We start from the raw sequence: 19,500 nt of genomic DNA on the forward strand, positions 1-19,500 counted from the left end.
GCCTTCACCCAGGTCAGTTTAGTTGCATCACACAGTTTTGCTAGTCTGTTCTTGATAGTTCCATTTATTTGTTCCACTACTCCAGAAGCCTCTGGACGGTAGGCACAGTGAAGCTTTTGGGAAATTCCAAAGGCCTTACAGAGTTCGTCGATCACTGCATTCTGAAAATGTGAGCCTTGGTCTGATTCAATAGTGACTGGAACCCCGAACCTAGGTATCAGTTCTTTTAATAAACACTTAGCTACTGTTTTTGCGTCATTTTGGGGAGTAGGGAAAGCTTCCACCCATTTTGAAAATAAACAGACCATGACAAGGACATATCGCTTTCCTTCACACCGGGGCATGGTGATGAAATCAACCTGTATCCTTACAAAGGGACCCCCAGACCTCCCAATTTTCCCCAGTTCCACCACAGTCCTCTTCCCTGGGTTCATCTTTTGACATGACAGGCACCTCTGGCAGAGGGACTCTGCTACTTTCCTGAACTTTTTACTGTACCAAGTCTGTTGGAACACTAGAATCATGGCGTCCCTACCAATGTGTGATCCTTCATGTATCAACCTCGCCATTGTGCTAAGTAAGTGTCTAGGCAATACAGGCATACCAGTTGGACCTAAAATGACACCATCCACACGTCTCGGTCTACACCCATCGTCCTTCCACTTCTCTCTTTCTTGCCAAGGTGCCGCCTGCTGCCACTCTTTCACTTCATCCCATGTAGGCACTTCCTCAAACACTTGAAGTTGGCAGCTGGTTCCTGGCCCCCCTCGTTTTGGATTTACGATATACCGATCTCTTGCGCACCATTGGGCCACTCGATCAGCATAATCGTTTCCCAGTGATACCTTGTCCATGCTCTTCTTATGAGCAGCACATTTTACCACTGCCAGTTCCTTTGGTAACTGGATTGCCTCTAAAAGGTCTTGGACAACTTTTCCATTTCGAATAGGGGTCCCTGATGAAGTCAGGAACTCCCTCTGTAGCCACAACTGGCCAAAGTCATGCACAACCCCATAACAGTACTGACTGTCAGTATACACTGTTATGCGTATGTTCTTCCCAATTTGGCAAGCTTTTATCATAGCAATCAATTCGGCTACTTGTGCAGACTTGATGTGATATAGATAACCTGCTTCCTCAATTTTCTCTAGGGACACTACTGCATAGGCAGCACTCAGGCCTCCTTGTTCATGCCTTAGACATGACCCATCTACAAATAGTTCTTTGTCATGCACAGGCAATGGCGTTTCCTTTATGTCTGGGCGTGGCTTGGTATTGAATTCAGTTAGATCAATACAATCATGTTCATCATCCACCCCCCCTTCCATATCCTTTGGGTCGGGGAGTAAGGTGGCTGGGTTCAGAATACTGCACCTAACAATGTTTACATTTGCAGCACCCACAAGAATCCTCTCATATTTAGTCAGCCGACTAGGGGTGAGATACTGAGTTTTGGTTCTGGTCAACAAAATTACCACTCCATGCGGAACATACACAGTTACCGGATGTCCCATGACAATGGACTCACTCTGCTCTAAACTTGCGCAAGTAGCAGCTACTGCTTTCAGACAACCGGGTAATCCAGCAGCCACTGGATCTAAGGTGGCAGAGAAGTATGCCACAGGCCTTCTCGTTGTGCCATGTTCTTGAGTTAGGACTGACAATGCGCAATTATCGCGAGTGTCACAGAATAGGGCAAACTCTTTGGAGTAGTCTGGCATTCCCAGTGCAGGAGCAGTACACAGACAATCTCGTAGTTTGGTGAAGGCTGTTAAGCTTTCATCATCCCATTCTACAATTTCGGGTGTTCCTCTCTTAGTCATTTTTATCAAGGGCCTGGCTAGGACTGCAAATGCCAGAATCCACTGCCTGCAGTATCCTATCACGCTCAGGAACATTCTGATCTCTTTCTGAGTACGGGGTAACTGCATCTTTTGAATTATCCTCACTCTCTCCGATGTCACTTTTCTGACACCTTTTTCTATCTGGTGCCCCAGATATTTCACCGATTTTGCACAAAACTGTAACTTGTCAGGGGACACTTTATGTCCCTTTTCACACAGGTGATTCAGTAGGGCAATGGTGTCAATCACACAATCCTTATGACTTTTAGACGCCACCAAGAGGTCGTCTATATATTGCACTAAGACAGAGTTCCCAGGTAGGACTAAAGTTTCCAAACATTTTTTCAAGATCTGATTAAAGATAGAGGGGCTCTCTGTATACCCTTGAGGGACCCGGTTCCAGCAATACACGTGACCTTCGAAGGCAAATGAGAAAAGAAATTTGCTATCTGGATGCAAAGGAATGGAAAAGAATGCATGACACAAGTCTATCACCGTGAACCACTCAGCATCCCAGGGAATCTGATACAGAATCACTGCTGGATTCGGGACAATAGGGCAACAGGGAACTACTATTTTGTTGACTTTTCGTAGATCCTGTACTACTCTGTACTTGCCACTAGGCTTCTTGATACCCATAATCGGAGAGTTACATGGACTACTCATTACCTCCTGTATGATGTTTCCTTCTAACAATTTCTTTATTTCCACAGCAACACCAGCTTTCACTTCTGCATTCATCCTGTAGGGTTTAGTATTGGGGTATACTGCATTGTCCTTTATTGCTATCTGTATGGGGTCCACATTTTTCATTAACCCTACATCTTTCCCGGTAAAGTCCCACACCTCTGGCTTTACTGCTTCTTGGAGTTCTTTGGGCAAATCCTGCATGGTCATTCGTTTAATTTCCGAGTCAGGTCGGACTAACATTAATTTATAAATGCCGTCTTCATCTGGGGTCTGAATTTCCACACCCTTTGGTGTGCAAAAGATGGTACAGTTCATTTTGCACAGCAAATCGCGTCCCAGTAAGTTCACTGGACTGGTGTCACAAACGACAAATCTATGCATTTCCCTAAAATCTCCAATTGAGATCTCCATGGGCTTGGTAAAAGGAGTACTAATCAATTGATTAGATACACCTACTACTTGGATGGCTTCTCCCGAGAGGGGTAGGTTTGGAACGTCCACTGTTCTCACAGTAGAACGGGTAGCGCCAGTGTCCAACAGAAAGGTGACATCGTTTCCGTCAACCTTTCCTTCAATGTATGGTCCGGACTGGTCTACCGGCAAGGAGGCGCCAAGTACGCACTCCTCGTCCTCCCCTCTCAGGCCCCGTCAGTACTGGTCATCACAAAGGAAGGTATCATTTAGAAGATACTGCGAAGTTGCTGCATTTCTGTTCTCATTGCTTTCCCAGACTTCTATCTCATCTCCCTCTGCCTGTTTTCCCCTGTACACTTGCTTTGGTGCTCGGGGCACCTGAACTGTTTTTACCTGTGGTTGAGTCTTTCTCGGTCTCTCTTTCTGCGTCTGTGGAGTTAAATCAGGAGTTTTGGGGTTATCTTCGGGCAAGTAAGGACACTCGTTATGCCAGTGTCCAATTTCGCCGCACTGATGGCAGGGAAATTTCTTCATAGCCTCCTCCCTGCTCATTTTGGGCCGGGGCTTGCCTCCTCCCCCTCCCCCAGGGCCTTCGTTCTTTGCATTTTTGACCATGTTACTCAACTGCTTTTCCTGCTGTTCTGCGAGCTTCACCTGAGCCCACATCACTTTTTCCTTGAGAGCCTTTTTCTTTTCTGCCATCTCGTCCTCGCAATACTTTGCGTACCGCAGGACCTCGTCTACCTTTTTGGAGTGCCAACAGATTTTGTTATCTTTTATCCACTGACAAATTTCAGGTCTTAAACCGTTTACAAACCTGTAAATGAAGTGCGTCATGTCCTTCATCTCGATGTTATCTATACCACTGTACGTTTTAAACACCTGCAACAGCCTTTCATAATAGGAGTGCACTGTTTCCTCTCTTTCCTGCGTTGTTCTATCTATCTTGGTCCAATCTGTTTCCTTAGCTGGCACCTTTAGTTTCAAGTGCTGAATTACTTGTTCATACTTTCTCATGACTTCCTTCGAAGGTTCCCCTGTTTCTTTATCTCTGGTATACTCTTCACTAGGCCAGGCTATGGCTATTTTACACTCGGTCCATAGATCGACTGGGACCACAATGTCGAAAAACCCATCCAGGTCTTTCCACAGGCATTTCTGCACCTTTATGAACCTTTCCACTTGCCGGTACCATTCAACCGGCTTCTCGCGCAGTTTCGGGAAATCGTTAGTAAAGGACACAATATCCTGTCTGGACCATGGAACGTGCACATACCTCCCACCTGGTACTTCACGCATGGGGCATAATGTTTCGGGCTTGTCTACTTCTCTCAGAGGGAATTCAGGGGTAGCTTGTCTTGATCGGGCCTCATCTTTCTTACGTGCCCACCTCGTTTTCCACCTTTCCACGTCTCCCCATTTTTGTAAAACTGCAAGCAACTCTTTAATCTGCAACTTCCTCCCTGACACATTCAAGTTCTCTAAATCCTTATCTGAGAACTCAGCTCGGTATGGTTTCTGCAAGGGCTTTGATCTCGATATATCTATCCCCATACTAGCTGCAGTGTCGGTCAGTTTTTCGTGGAGCACCCTGGTACTCCGGGTAAGGCTTTTACACATAAACAGCAACTCTTCTTCAGAATAGGTGTTTAATCTGTCTAACCCCACGTTTCCTGCCATCAATTCCTCTATTTCTACCCTCAGCTTGTAGAGGTCTAAAGGTTTCGTTTGCGGAGCCTGTTTTTCTAAATCACGACTCCAATTTTCAATCTCTTCTGGCGTTACCAAGGAAACACTCCTAGTCCCTGTTGCTGATTCTAATTTAATTTCTTTCGCATCAAAAGGATTATGCCTCTTTTGCACTCCCTTTCCGGTCTGTTTGTTTGGTAGATCCAAGAACACCACCTCAGACTCGCACTCACTGGACTGATTGTCTATCAGTAGGGGCTCTTGCCTCGGCGGGGCCATTATCGGGTTCATAACTGGAGTGTTCAGACCTCCTTGATTATTCCCGTACAACGGAACCACTGGTCCGATTGTTACCGGAATAGTCAAAGCTTCAGGACTGGTATTTAACTGGGAGATCTTCTGAATTATTTCTGTCCTCTGTCTAGCTAGGGCCTCTTGCTCCCTTTCATCTAGTACTCTTCCTAATGTCCGGTCAGGTATCATCTGTGGGGTCAGGTGAGGGGTAAGACTCGGGGCAGTAGGATGCGTTTCACTTGGACCTCCGCCATAATTTGGTTTTGGGAACAAAGTTCCTGTGCCAAATGACCTACGCTCTTCCCCATATGGAGGCTGCAAAAAGGGTACTCCTGAACTTACTGGCTTTTCTTCGTTTTCATAAAGAGGTCTGGGGTAAAATGTTCTTTCACGGGAATATTTTTCCTCTGAGCTCTCGGGCATTCTAGGATATATATTGCGTACCTCTGGGGGCTCGGGTTTCTCAAAATAAGGCAATACCTGGCCCCCTCCCGCCCTACATAGGGATCTGTCCTCCTCCTTAATAGATGGACGCTGGAGATTCTCTCCTGCACTGGAAGGTCGGGCTCCTTCATTATAAGGGGGCAGACTTCTCGTAAAGATGTCATCTAACAATTCATCATCTGACTCTCCAAGAGCTCCCCAATGCTTACACTTTTCTGTCCTTTTTTCTTTCCCCGACGGGGTACATGCTGGCATCATAGGAAACAGACCCTCAACAATCATGCTCTGCCTCCACTGTTTCATCCTCTTGTCCCTAGTCTCCTGTTTCAGCCTTGGGTACCACTTGGTCAGACCTTTGTCCATCCGGGGTTTCTCCCTTTCGAAAGCCTCAATCTCCCATTCCTCTAATGCCTCATACTGCGTTAGTCTCGGTCTGGGATGCAATTCATTCATGCGGGTCCTCAAATTAAATAAAATTCTGCCATTAAAAGTACCGTCTAACGGAAAAGCCAATACTCCGTCATCTTTTGTGTACTTTGCCCAATTCTCCAACCACACACAGGTGTTGTACCCTCGGTCAAACATCATGAATGAGGCAGGAGTATTCGGTGGCGGGATAGTAACACCCTCTCTAGACTTAATCGGGTTGTCCGTTTTGAAGAAATTCTTTACCCTGCTTACAAGGGACATCTTTCTCTTAGCTCCGTACATAATATCGTATCTATTAGCTTTCCACTGATCCCTTTCAAACCCTTGGTTTCTTGGATCGGGTCTAGTATCTGGACAATACGAGTGCCACATACGATTTTTATGCTTAACTCTGTTTACAAAGTCACCTCCAATCAGAACGCGTCTTGCAATTCCGTGCGACCAATGAGGTGCACGCGTTCAAGTATTTTTGGCCAATGGGTGCGCGGCCCCTTCTTGAGACTGTTCTCACGCTCCGGCGCTTCACCCCTCCTTTACAATTCCAGCCCCGCTACCCGCCCGCTGCTTCTACCAATCCCAGCGCGGCACGGAGTGACGTCAGAGGCGCTTCGCGACTGACTCCCTCCCTTCACAAGGTAACGGAAACTTTCTTTCCTTTTAAAGTGCTCAGTGCTTGGTTATTTTACAACAAATACACATTCGCCACAGTGCTCAAGTGTCTAGACAGCAAGATTTCTTTTACTGCAAGTAAACTACTTCCATTTACTTTTCACGCGCTGCGGGCAGATCTCTTCCGCCTACCCTTCACTCTAGCATCGGTGAACCTGTTATTCCCCTAAACTCATCCACTTCTTTCCGGGATATATCCGAGTCTAAGGTTTCCCAGCGGACCCCTTTGCTTTCACCCAAGCTCCGAGGAACCTGCTACTCTTCCGATGTGACCCTTACTAGGTTACGCCACTATGGGAATTTTGCCAATGGACCTCGTTACTGACATTTATTCACACACGTATTCAGAAAACCCTAGTTAGTGCTTCCCGGTTATCCTAACCTGCACCTAACTTTCCTTAAGCCTGTGACCTCAGGACAATGAATCTATTCACCACTTGCCCTTTCAATTCCCCGGGGAGTTCGGACAACAAGAAACAATACGGTTTACAAATGCATGGATTAATACATATAACAATATAAGAACAAGAATAATAACGAAAAAACAATTCATTGATTTCAGCAGCGTATTCACAAGAGAGTGATCAGTCCCCTCGGAAAAGCCGCTCTCATAGCAGCATTAATGTACTAGCAGCTTCCGACTCAACTAGTCTAACTAGTTCTACCTAACCTTTAGCTAGTCCCTAACCATCCTCTGATCTACCAGAAAACTGATAGAGCGCGCGAGGTCACCCAGCCAATGATTACGCCGTTTCCGGCTTCAGGGCCCCTATACTTTCAATTCACACTATTCATTGACCAGGCGACTTCACGGGCTGCTACCAATTGTGTGTGTTCCCTACTGTTATTACCTTGGTGTACCCGACTTACCATCCACCAACACGGGTACCTATGACTTCAATGGATCAGGGGCCTAGCTGTAAAAGGAAAGGCAGCAAATGCAATTTCAAATGACATTCAATACTGTTGGAGATGACCACGGACAACTGGAAGTTTAAAATGTTTATCTAAAGTTCGTTTTCTGAAAGCATGAGATTTTCAAGAATAAGGCAATCGATAATCAAGATAATGAAAAGTACATAACTATAGAGAAATAAAGTCAGAGTAATCATTAAAATGCAATAATGAGATGCAAAGGAAATATGCTATGCATTCAAGGCAGGAATTCTTTATAAAACCTAAGTAAGGTCGTTCTAGACCATATCAGAAAATGACAAACTGCAATGCAAAATATGATTTCTATAAGATAGGGTAACATGAGAACATATCAAGAAAATTATGCAAATGACTTTACGTTTCAATAGTTTGCGGCAAAAGCATGGAAAAATCAACATGTGCAAGATGTCTTTTATTAAAGCAAAAGACTGAAATATAGAAAGGTGCAAGTTTAAGGAACTTAGAGCAGTATTTACCTAGACTGGTGTGAAAACCAAACCCTGGCCACAGGTCAGTTAAGGACAGGAAACCCTCAAGGAAGGATACCCTTCAAAGGACCGCAGGTGCAGAATGGACACCCCGGACAGGACAGGATACCCTCAGATTAGGAATCAGGACAGGACCTCAGGACAGGACAGCAAACCCTCAGGACAGGACCGCTCAGGACAGGACCGCACCCGCAGTTTGGAAGCAACGCCTGCGCTCCACCCTCTCTGCAGCTATCGATCAAGACCCCGATTGGGTCAACGAACTCCCAGCAAAGTGCTTCGCCAGCACTTTAAGGTTCAGTAAAACCTTAGTCTATGGTCAATTTCGGACAGAGTGCTCCGCAGCTTTCTGTATCTTCAGTCACCTATTGAGTACGATGGGTCAGTGACAGGTCAGCTAAACCAGACAAGTCGGACAATTCCCTAGGTGAACCCAGGGTAGATATACTGTTTTGGGACAGGGTACCACCCCCCAAATGTTGCAAAGTGTCAGAATCCCCAATTTCGATTGGTCCTAAGGTAGGCTTTGGGTAACACACCAATCATATCAGTCTATTTAGATGCTTCATTATCATATTTGGGTACCGCCTAGCAAGATTGGGGTTCCCATGAGAAATTGTGCAGAAACATGAGTGACAATTTTACATTGTTGCCGAGCTAGGACAAATGTCTCTGTTTTCCTGGGCTTTTCAGGTCAGTTCTCAGGAGCATCTTGCCCATCACTGCCAGCTGGCTAAGTTCCATCAGCCAAAGTTGTCAGGTCCCTGGAAAAGTGATCATGCGCAGAAGGGACCTCCAAGATGGCTCATCGGTACAAACAGACCCCCATTCCCCGCGGTACATGAAAAGTAAGCGAAAACAAATTAATACATAGAAATAACGTTATGAAAACACATCATTTGGTTTTGAACTTTCAACTTATCACTACAAATTATACTTATGCAGTCTAAAGGTTAGCTACACATAACATACACAAGAGCAGTGGTACGATCAGTACCACGTTGCAGGCAAAGCTATGAATTACGCATGCGCATAATTTTCCCTCCAACTCTGCAGATGCGTCAGGACATGTGAGTGTGGCTGACGCATGCGCAGTAACTAAATACAAGCGGCAGACATTTTAAAGGACTCGAGTAAATTATTTTAGTAAAACACATAGGCAAGCGTCTGGAAACCTCGTTTAACATAAAATGAACATTAGTAAGACGTACACTTATTACCTTGTTACACATAAACGAGGTTCATGACTTCGGCAAGGTCGCAAAATATGCGAAGCTTTGCTTCATCACAAGTCACACAATATAAAGATAGTACAAGAAGAGCCTATAGAAATCGGACCCAAAGAAAAATCAAAAAAGAAAGGGGGGATTTAAAAAGTCGGAAATTTGCAACGACCTCATTTTAATCTTTTTGATACATATAATTTGATTTAGATGACTAAATAGCATACAAAGCCACAAAATGCTTGTTTAATCGATATTTATTAGTTCTCTAGTCAGCCAGAGGCAGACAGTCACCTTCGGCCTGGTCACCCCCACGCTCCTGTGCCTGCTGCCGCTGCCGCAGCCCCAGCCTGCCGAGGGCCGCCGAGCCCACACCAGCTTTTACCGCCGCCCCAGCCTCCCGAGGGCCGCCGAGCCCACACCAGCTTTTACCGCCGCCCCAGCCTCCCGAGGGCCGCCGAGCCCACACCAGCTTTTCCAGCCGCCCCAGCCTCCCGAGGGCCGCCGAGCCCACACCAGCTTTTCCCGCCGCCCCGGCCTCCCGAGGGCCGCCGAGCCCACACCAGCTTTTCCCGCCGCCCCAGCCCGTGGCCCCGCCCCCCCGACAGCCGATTGGCTCGCGCTCCCGCCTCCCCGCAGACCCTCCCGACCGGCTCCCTTCTTAAGGGGAGCCAGAGCAAGATCCAGGGAGTGACCACTGCGCCTTCGGCCTGGTCACCCCCACGCTCCTGTGCCTGCTGCCGCTGCCGCAGCCCCAGCCTCCCGAGGGCCGCCGAGCCCACACCAGCTTTTACCGCCGCCCCAGCCTCCCGAGGGCCGCCGAGCCCACACCAGCTTTTACCGCCGCCCCAGCCTCCCGAGGGCCGCCGAGCCCACACCAGCTTTTCCCGCCGCCCCAGCCTCCCGAGGGCCGCCGAGCCCACACCAGCTTTTCCCGCCGCCCCAGCCTCCCGAGGGCCGCCGAGCCCACACCAGCTTTTCCCGCCGCCCCAGCCCGTGGCCCCGCCCCCCCGACAGCCGATTGGCTCGCGCTCCCGCCTCCCCGCAGACCCTCCCGACCGGCTCCCTTCTTAAGGGGAGCCAGAGCAAGATCCAGGGAGTGACCACTGCGCCTTCGGCCTGGTCACCCCCACGCTCCTGTGCCTGCTGCCGCTGCCGCAGCCCCAGCCTCCCGAGGGCCGCCGAGCCCACACCAGCTTTTACCGCTGCCCCAGCCTCCCGAGGGCCGCCGAGCCCACACCAGCTTTTCCCGCCGCCCCAGCTTCCCGAGGGCCGCCGAGCCCACACCAGCTTTTCCCGCCGCCCCAGCCTCCCGAGGGCCGCCGAGCCCACACCAGCTTTTCCCGCCGCCCCAGCCCGTGGCCCCGCCCCCCCAACAGCCGATTGGCTCGCGCTCCTGCCTCCCCGCAGACCCTCCCGACCGGCTCCCTTCTTATGACGTCCCCAGAGCGACCGCGCAGCGGACGCGCGCAGCGGGAGCACCGAATGAGCGCCGAAGGTGCGCCAAAGGTAAGCCCGTCTACGCCCGTCCGCGCCTGGACCGCGCCCAGCGCCAGGACCCCTGGCCCCCGCAGACCCCAGCCCACCCGCTGGACGTACGACGCCGCCACCCTCAACGCACTCAACGCCAGCCGAACCCCTGGATGCTACCGAGCCACCCCGAGACGCACCCACGGACCCTTCATCTGCCAGTCCTGCAAGTTCTCCTGCACCCGGACCTGCTCTGCACCAGCACCCACCAAGCCGAACTCCAGCATCACCCACCTGAAGTGCATCCTGCTCAACACCCGCTCCGTCCACAGACACGCCGTCGAGCTCTGGAACCTGCTCGTCACCACAGCCCCAGACGTCGCCTTCCTCACGGAAACCTGGATGAAGGCCTCCTCAGCGCCCGATATCGCCATCGCCATCCCGGACGGCTACAAGATCATCTGGAGAGACCGCGTCAACCAGACAGGAGGAGGCATTGCCATCATTCACAGGAACACCATCCGCATCACGACCAACACCGACGACACCATCGCACCCGCCGAACACCTGCACTTCCAGATCAACGTCAACCCCAAGACCACCCTCAGAGGCACCCTCATCTACAGACCCCCGGGACCACGCACACAATTCAGCGAGGACATCGCCGACTTCATCAGCCCACTCGCCCTCCCCTCAGCCGACTACATCCTCCTCGGGGACCTCAACTTCCACCTGGAGAACAACGACGACCGCAACACCACCACCCTGCTGGAAAACCTCGCAAACCTGGGACTCAAGCAGCTGGTGACCACCCCCACCCACCTCGCCGGACACACACTCGACGCCGTCCTCTCATCCAGCAAAGACATCGCCTTCAGCCACGCCACAGGACTCCACTGGACGGACCACAGCTGCGTCCACTTCACCTTCAGAAGAACGACGACCCACCACCACCAGCAACAGGTGGCCCGAAGAAGCTGAACAAGATCACAGCTGACCAGCTCGCCGCTTCCCTGAGTCAGCACCCTCCCGCCAGCTCAGCAAACCCCAGCCAGGCCGCCGACAACCTCACGAAGTGGATCAGCAACTGCGCGGACGAACTCGCCCCTCTGAGGACCCCGCCCAGCAGACCCGGCAGCAAGAAAGCCCCATGGTTCACCGACGAACTCAAGAGCTCCAAGAAGAGCTGCCGAGCCCTCGAGAAAGTCTGGAGAAGGGAACCAACACCGGACAACATGACCACCCTCAAGCTTGCCACCCGGAAGCACCACCAACTGATCCGCGCCACCAAGAAAACTGCATTCAAGGACCGATTGGACAACAACGCACACAACTGCAAGGAACTCTTCAACATCGTGAAAGAGCTCTCCAACCCCAACGCCGGAAACAACGACATCACCCCATCGCAAGACCTCTGCAACTCCCTCGCCTCCTACTTCCACAACAAGATCGCGGACATACACAACAGCTTCAGCATTCAACCATCGCACACAACGACCGCAGCAACGCCGCCCACCACCACCCTCCGCGCCTGGACTCCGATCAGCACCGATGACACCGTCCGCATGATGAACTCCATCCACTCCGGATCTCCGACCGACCCCTGCCCTCACCACGTCTTCAACAAGGCCGACGCTGTCATCGCACCCCACCTGCGGGACATCATCAACACCTCCTTCGACACCGCCACCTTCCCGGAGAGCTGGAAGCACGCCGAACTCAGCGCTCTACTAAAGAAACCAACAGCGGACCCCACCGAACTCAAGAACTACCGCCCCATCTCGCTCCTCCCGTTTCCAGCCAAAGTCATCGAGAAGACCGTCAACAAACAGCTGGCCGCCTTGCTCGAGACGAATGGATCCCTCGACCCCTCACAGTCTGGCTTCCGAGCCAACCATAGCACCGAGACCGCCCTCATCGCTGCCACCGATGACATCCGAGCCCCGATGGACAACGGAGAAACAGCGGCCCTCATCCTCCTAGACCTCTCCGCGGCATTCGACACTGTCTGCCACCGCACCCTAGTGCAGCGCCTCAGCAACGTCGGAATTCAGGAGAAGGCACTGGAATGGATCGTCTCCTTCCTCGACGGAAGAACACAGAGAGTCCGTCTACCACCGTACAAGTCAGAGGCCACCGAAGTCATCTGCGGCGTCCCTCAAGGATCCTCGCTGAGCCCCACCCTCTTCAACGTCTACATGAGCCCCCTCGCGCCCATCGCACGCCAACACAACCTGAACATCATCTCCTACGCCGATGACACCCAGCTGATCCTCTCCCTGACCAACGACCCCGCCGCTTCCAGAGCCAACCTTCACGAAGGGATGAAAGATGTAGCCGAGTGGATGACGACCAGCCGCCTGAAACTGAACTCAGACAAGACGGAAGTCCTCATCCTGGGCTCCTCACCCTCTGCCTGGGACGACTCCTGGTGGCCCCCCGCCCTGGGCACCGCACCCACACCGACAGACCACGCACGCAACCTGGGCTTCATCCTGGACTCCTCCCTCTCCATGACCAGACAAGTCAACGCCGTCTCCTCGTCATGCTTCAACATCCTGCGCATGCTACGGAAGATCTTCCGGTGGATCCCCACCGAGACCAGGAAGACGGTCACCCAGGCCCTCGTCACCAGCCGACTGGACTACGGCAACACCCTCTACGCCGGAACCACCGCCAAGCTCCAGAAGAGACTCCAGCGGATCCAGAACGCCTCAGCCAGACTCATCCTCGACATCCCCCGACGCAGCCACATCTCCGGACATCTGAGAGACCTGCACTGGCTCCCCGTCAACAAGAGAATCACCTTCCGTCTCCTCACCCACGCACACAAAGCCCTACACGATCAAGGCCCGAGCTACCTCAACAACCGCATCAACTTCTACGCTCCCAAACGCCACCTCCGATCAGCCAGTCACGCCCTCGCCGCCGTCCCCCGCATCCGAAGAACGAAAACAGGAGGAAGGTCCTTCTCCCACCTGGCCGCCAAGACCTGGAACTCCCTCCCTCCCGACCTGCGCCTGACCTAAGACCACCTCTCCTTCAGGAAGAAACTCAAGACCTGGCTGTTCGAGCAGTAGCAGCACCCCCCCCCCCCAAGCGCCTTGAGACCCTCCGGGTAAGTAGTGCGCTCTATAAATGTCTTTGATTGATTGATTGATATTATAAGGGTTATAAAATTACAGAATGGTGCTGCGAGGCATTTGATAAGCTGACCACAGTAATGATATTGATTGTCTTTTCTGCACCCGTGGATGGGATGCAATCCCGTTGTTATGAAGCAGACCGATAACATGGACAAAAAATCCCCCCTCTCACAAGAGAGTTAACGAATTTCAAATACTTCTACAAAAATATTATACATTAGCAAAATTATAATTGAAATTAAAGCACCTGTTAAATAAAATCATTCTACAGAAGTGGAGTGTTAATTGGACAGATGCATCTAATAACTGTCAGATAAAAGCCCATTCATATGAAATAACTGTACAGGAGGTGCCTACAATAAGTGTCACTAAAGCCCAGCCCTCTGAGGTGTACCGTTGGTGATTGTCGGATGTGGGAACCTCAGGTGGCTGACGTGATTAGAATGTGTTTCAGTTCCATTCATCATTCTGCAGTGAGCATATTTCTGAAGTGCCAAGAGATGCAGAGAACAGCATAGCGCCGGGAAGCCTATGTGCCCGGTCCAATCTAAGCATAAATATATATCGTACAGTCACTTGTCAAAAAAATAGTCAACCAACACCCTCAGGTCGCTAGGAGAAGCTGACATATTGGCTATGGGTAATATCCCATCCCCTGACAGAGTCCAAGCTCCTCCACATGATAAGCTGTGCACCATTGCTTACCCATGAGTTGCACATGTGTGTTTTGTTCGTTTTGAGCAATGAAGGTGCCAGAATTGTGTGGCTAATATGTTAATCTCATGGAAGACTAGTCATCATAAAACACAGATGCGGAATGCGTCTTTACATCAGCTATTTCCTATCCCGGAACTTCATAAATTGACTTTTATAAGAATTAAAGTAGAAGTAACTTTGCCTGGGAATTGGAGTTAGCTCATGGAGCAAAGGGCTGACCTTCCACCCAAAACGTTGGTCCTAATTTAGGGAGCAGAGGTACTTCGGAGAGGATGCGCCGCAGACTGTCAACAGACATTGGGGTGGGGATTTGGATATACTGGCAAAGACATTAGTTTAATGATGTGGTATGAGACACTTCAGAGAATGTTTTCAGGGGGTAATAGGGCAGATGCGTACCTGCCTCTTTAGACCCATTATGTTAGTGAGTAAAAAGTGAGCCGGACAAGTGATGCTACTCAATGTGTCTATCGATAAACTCTCATTCAGGCATGTGTGAAATACATTAATTTCAAACTAAGAAGTGGGCAAGTGGAGCAAAGCAGCCAAATGAGACAGATGCATGGAACAAAAATGAATGTACCCCTCATCATAGGTCACAGCTTTTATACTGTAGGCCACAAGGAGAAGAGATCTACTCGGTACAAGATTCTGGCATCATCAACCTCCTTCTGTTTTGCCAAGGACCATTTCTTAACTACTACTTCTTCTAGACTCAGTGTAAAGGATATTGCTATAGTTAGATTTATGCCTAGGATTTGTATTGTATTTAGTGCAGACAGTAAGGCATTCTTCCCTCCAAATGGCCCTCTTCCTCTCTCATTGATCACTGCCATGCTTTCTCTTGGGTGAGGCACAACTCTGTCTACCTCCATTTTTCTATGGGATTCCTAAAAGCTAGGTCTACTGTTCTTCTAAATCTACCCCAGCACCTTTCTTCTCTGATCCCTTTTTTTGGATGTTCTTGACTCATCTAAAAAGACAATGCTGAGACCGTTTGTGCTTTGTTCTCCGTTCTTTCCTCTCTCACAAATACTTTCTTGAGGTCTTTTTTCATCGATTGATTTCTAAATGTTGTCTCACTCCCTTCTTAGTCCATCCACAACTGCATTGATTTTCTTGCCTGTGCCTTCTACTGATGCTTAGTCTGCTCTTCCATCTTCACAAGTCCTTGATTATCTACTTCTATTTGCTACATTTCATATTTGCTCTTGCTTCTCATTGCTCTCCTTTTCTACTGACTTATTTTGCCAACTATCTATATCTGTGAAAAATCGACCCCTTTCTTACTTTCCAAGCTTCCAATTTGCTTATATCTACACTCATCTTCTATCTTCATGACTACTGCTTCTCCCTTCTTGACTGCTTTCCTATCACAGGTGCTGAAAGTAAGGTTGCAGGGGGTGCTGCAGCAACCCCACATTAACCATGCGGGCGTTCAGAAGGTGAATGAGCAATACAGATGCCTTTACATTTTGCTTTTATCTGTTAGCATTTTATGTGCATCCAAGAAAGAGTATTAACAATATGAGAGAGAGGGTAAGGGACACCCTCAGTCCCCCAAGCTTATTTTGTGAAACAACAAGAGAGTGTCAACAGGATAGGTATAAATTAGTAGCACATGATCAGAGAACCATATGACCCTATACACTACACATTGGAAGTCGTTATAGGTTTTTACAGGAAGCCCTCACTCACCACCCCGGGTGGTGACATGCTTCATCATCGGGCCCATCAGGAGAAGCTGAATGCCTCCCTGGTGTGCTGCAACGCCAGATTACTGCAGAGCTGGTTTTGTGACAGTTGTGTGAATAAATTTGATAATTAAAATTGTCAAAGAACTGTACCAGAAAGAAAATTTTTTATTCTGTGGTCAGTCTGACAAGGTTAAAATTATGTGTCGGGAAATCTACCAAGTAATGTATTGGTTATTTCCACTATAGACGTGGGGTCGACATGTTTCTGCCCTTATGTGTACAATTTACCAGGCTTTCTTCAGGACCAATGGGATGTGTACCTCGGCGGTGTGGGCGCGCTAAGGTCCACCCTACCAGAGGACGTGAAAGTTAAAATAGTAGTGAAAAATAGTGCAAAAAAACCACCAAGTCGTGAAAATTACCTCTAATTTAGAGGGACCTGTGTGGATCCACGAGGTCCGGTTGCAGGGAGCGCTAGATGCCAAACGGGTGCTGGGCATAGCGGGCGGTGTGCCATTGTCGCCCCACCCACCTCCCGAGACCTATGGGGAGTGGATCGTTTTTTATAAAAACCACACAGGTCCCTCTAAATTAGAGGGTGGACCTTAGCGCGCCCACACCGCCGAGGTACACATCCCATTGGTCCTGAAGAAAGCCCGGTAAATTGTACACATAAGGGCAGAAACATGTCGACCCCACGTCTATAGTGGAAATAACCAATACATTACTTGGTAGATTTCCCGACACATAATTTTAACCTTGTCAGACTGACCACAGAATAAAAAAAATTCTTTCTGGTACAGTTCTTTGACAATTTTAATTATCACATTTTTTCACACAACTGTCACAAAACCAGCTCCGCAGTAATCTGGCGTTGCAGCACACCAGGGAGGCATTCGGCTTCTCCTGGTGGGCCCGATGATGAAGCATGTCACCACCCAGGGTGGTGAGTGAGGGCTTCCTGTAAAAACCTATAACGACTTCCAATGTGTAGTGTATAGGGTCATATGGTTCTCTGATCATGTGCTACTAATTTATACCTATCCTGTTGACACTATCTTGTTGTTTCACAAAACATCCAAGACAGAGGTCAAATGGCAGGCAATGACTTCTTACAAATGACTGTTTATTCTTTCATTATGGAGGTTGCTTTGCACTTTTTCTAACTGCAGAGTTAGATGAGTTTGTAAAGTGAACAATGAGGCAATCTTGCAGGGTTACTGGAGATGTCATTTCTCCTAACACCTAATAACATTTAAATACCTGTAAATTACCTTTTCAAACGTTTCAGAATATATCAGCATTTCGGAAAGCACATTTGAAGCACAATGTGTCATAGAAACATAGCTTTCAAAATTACAAAAATAAATAAGGCATACTTATTTCCTGAAATACGATTTCCACACATTATAGTTTGTGTGCTTTTAGTTAAAAACTGTATATCTGAGCAAAAAGAGTAGCCATTTCAATGGAACGTTTGCTGCCTGTAAATGATACTGTGCTACCATTCTTTAGTAATATATTTACGACAATGTTCTCCAAAAGGTAACGCCACCTACATACTACATCCTTACCCCCGTCCTGCTGGGAAAATGTGTGTTACACTTGTTCTTTTTGTGACTCCTGGAATTTTCATAATCCCTATCACTTCTCTGATGCAACATTGACTGAAGCCTCTCCACTCTGAAAATTGTTCCAGCACCACTAATCATTGTTGAACCCTGCAGTTGTATACATGCTCAATAATTGTCCTGCTGTGCTATCTTCTTCCACCCCTCCTTTCTTTTTGATTGTTCCTCGTTAGACCTGGCTTGTCGAGTGGGTTTATCCCCATGCTTTTTTCTTTTCGGCCTTCTGTTTCTAGCGTGCTTTGGTTGGTTTCATGTCTCTGGGCACTTTATCACTGCTGATCAGTGCTAAAGTGCATATGCTCTCCCTGTGAATTGTTATGATGGTTTGGTGATTTCATGATTGGCATTTTTGATTTACTGTAAGTCCCTAGTACAGTGCACTGTGTGTGCCTAGGGTCTCTAAATCAAATGCTACTAGTGTGCATGCAGCACTGATTGTGCCACCCACATGAGCTGCCAGTAAATGTAACTCAGACCTTCCACTGCAGTGTCTGTGTGCAGTTTGGTACTGCCATGTTGACCTGGCAAGTGCACCCACTTACATACACCTCAGCAGATGCCAAGGGTGGGAAACAGAGGCTTGGGGCTAAGGGGCAAGCCAGCCTCCACTCTACTATGAATCCACAAAAGAAGACTGCCCCTAGATTGTGTTCCTAAAGGTATATACAGAGTTAGGGGGAGATGCGTTGCCAATGGGGGCATGTCATAAAAAGTTACGTACTGGCCTCACACACCGCCCGGTGTCATGCTTCATCATCGGCTGTCCTCGCCCTCTAAAAACTTGGTTTGATAGAGGGCGGGCATACACCTGGAGACAGGGATGCACTTCTAAATCTAAGTGATGGCCATGGGGGGAGTGAAAAAGTGTATTAAAAACCATTACCCTAGTCCATATCCTAAATTTATTCAAGGATCAAAGGTATGGTAGTTAAAAGAAGTGGTCGGTGATGTGGAACATTAATCTCCTTTCACCGTGTTATAAAGGGTCAACATGTTTCTGCTAAAGTGTCCCGAGTATGCAGCATTCTTCAGGACCAAAGGGGAGGTTATTACCTAGAGGTCCACTTCCCGGCACCTAGTGTCAGAACAATGGACCTGCTACCAATGTGTGAAGGGGCTGTGAATTACAAGTACCCCTCTTGGTGTAGTAACCTAATGAGTGACTCTGTAGAAAAAGGAAACAAAAAAAAAAGAAGCATACACACGAAAGTGTGAGTATGAATACAACAAGTACAGTGTACCATCCATGCAGCGCCATACCTATTGCGCACGTGGTTCGGTCTATATGAGACACGTGACATGTACACGTGTATCCTTGCAAACCAAAGTAAAGACTGTTTTTTTACCTTACCCTATAATCTAGCCTACTTGCTCCATGGGAGGGCAGAAGTGGAAGGACCTACTGAGACTTTCTGAACACAAGAAGTAAAAACACAATCATGTGTGCTAAAGATTCCAACATCCTGATTTAAACAGCCGCGGCCCGTGGAGGGAGTTGCGGTGGGGCAGGCAGGCGGGGCAGGGGAGGGGCAGGGTGGGGGGTGATAAACACCAAAATCTGGAATTAAAACCTGTTGGTTTGTTAAAAAGGACTCACAAAGTAGAACTACAAATAGTGTTGCCTCCCAGCAGAGTGACGCAACCATGCACACATATGGCACATACAGCATCATGCATACTTTTACTGTCTATCATCAGTGCTTCCAGCAGCTTTCTCTT

Source organism: Lissotriton helveticus, chromosome 1_1 (genome assembly GCF_964261635.1).
Source record: "Lissotriton helveticus chromosome 1_1, aLisHel1.1, whole genome shotgun sequence".
In the NCBI taxonomy this organism is placed as follows: domain Eukaryota; kingdom Metazoa; phylum Chordata; class Amphibia; order Caudata; family Salamandridae; genus Lissotriton; species Lissotriton helveticus.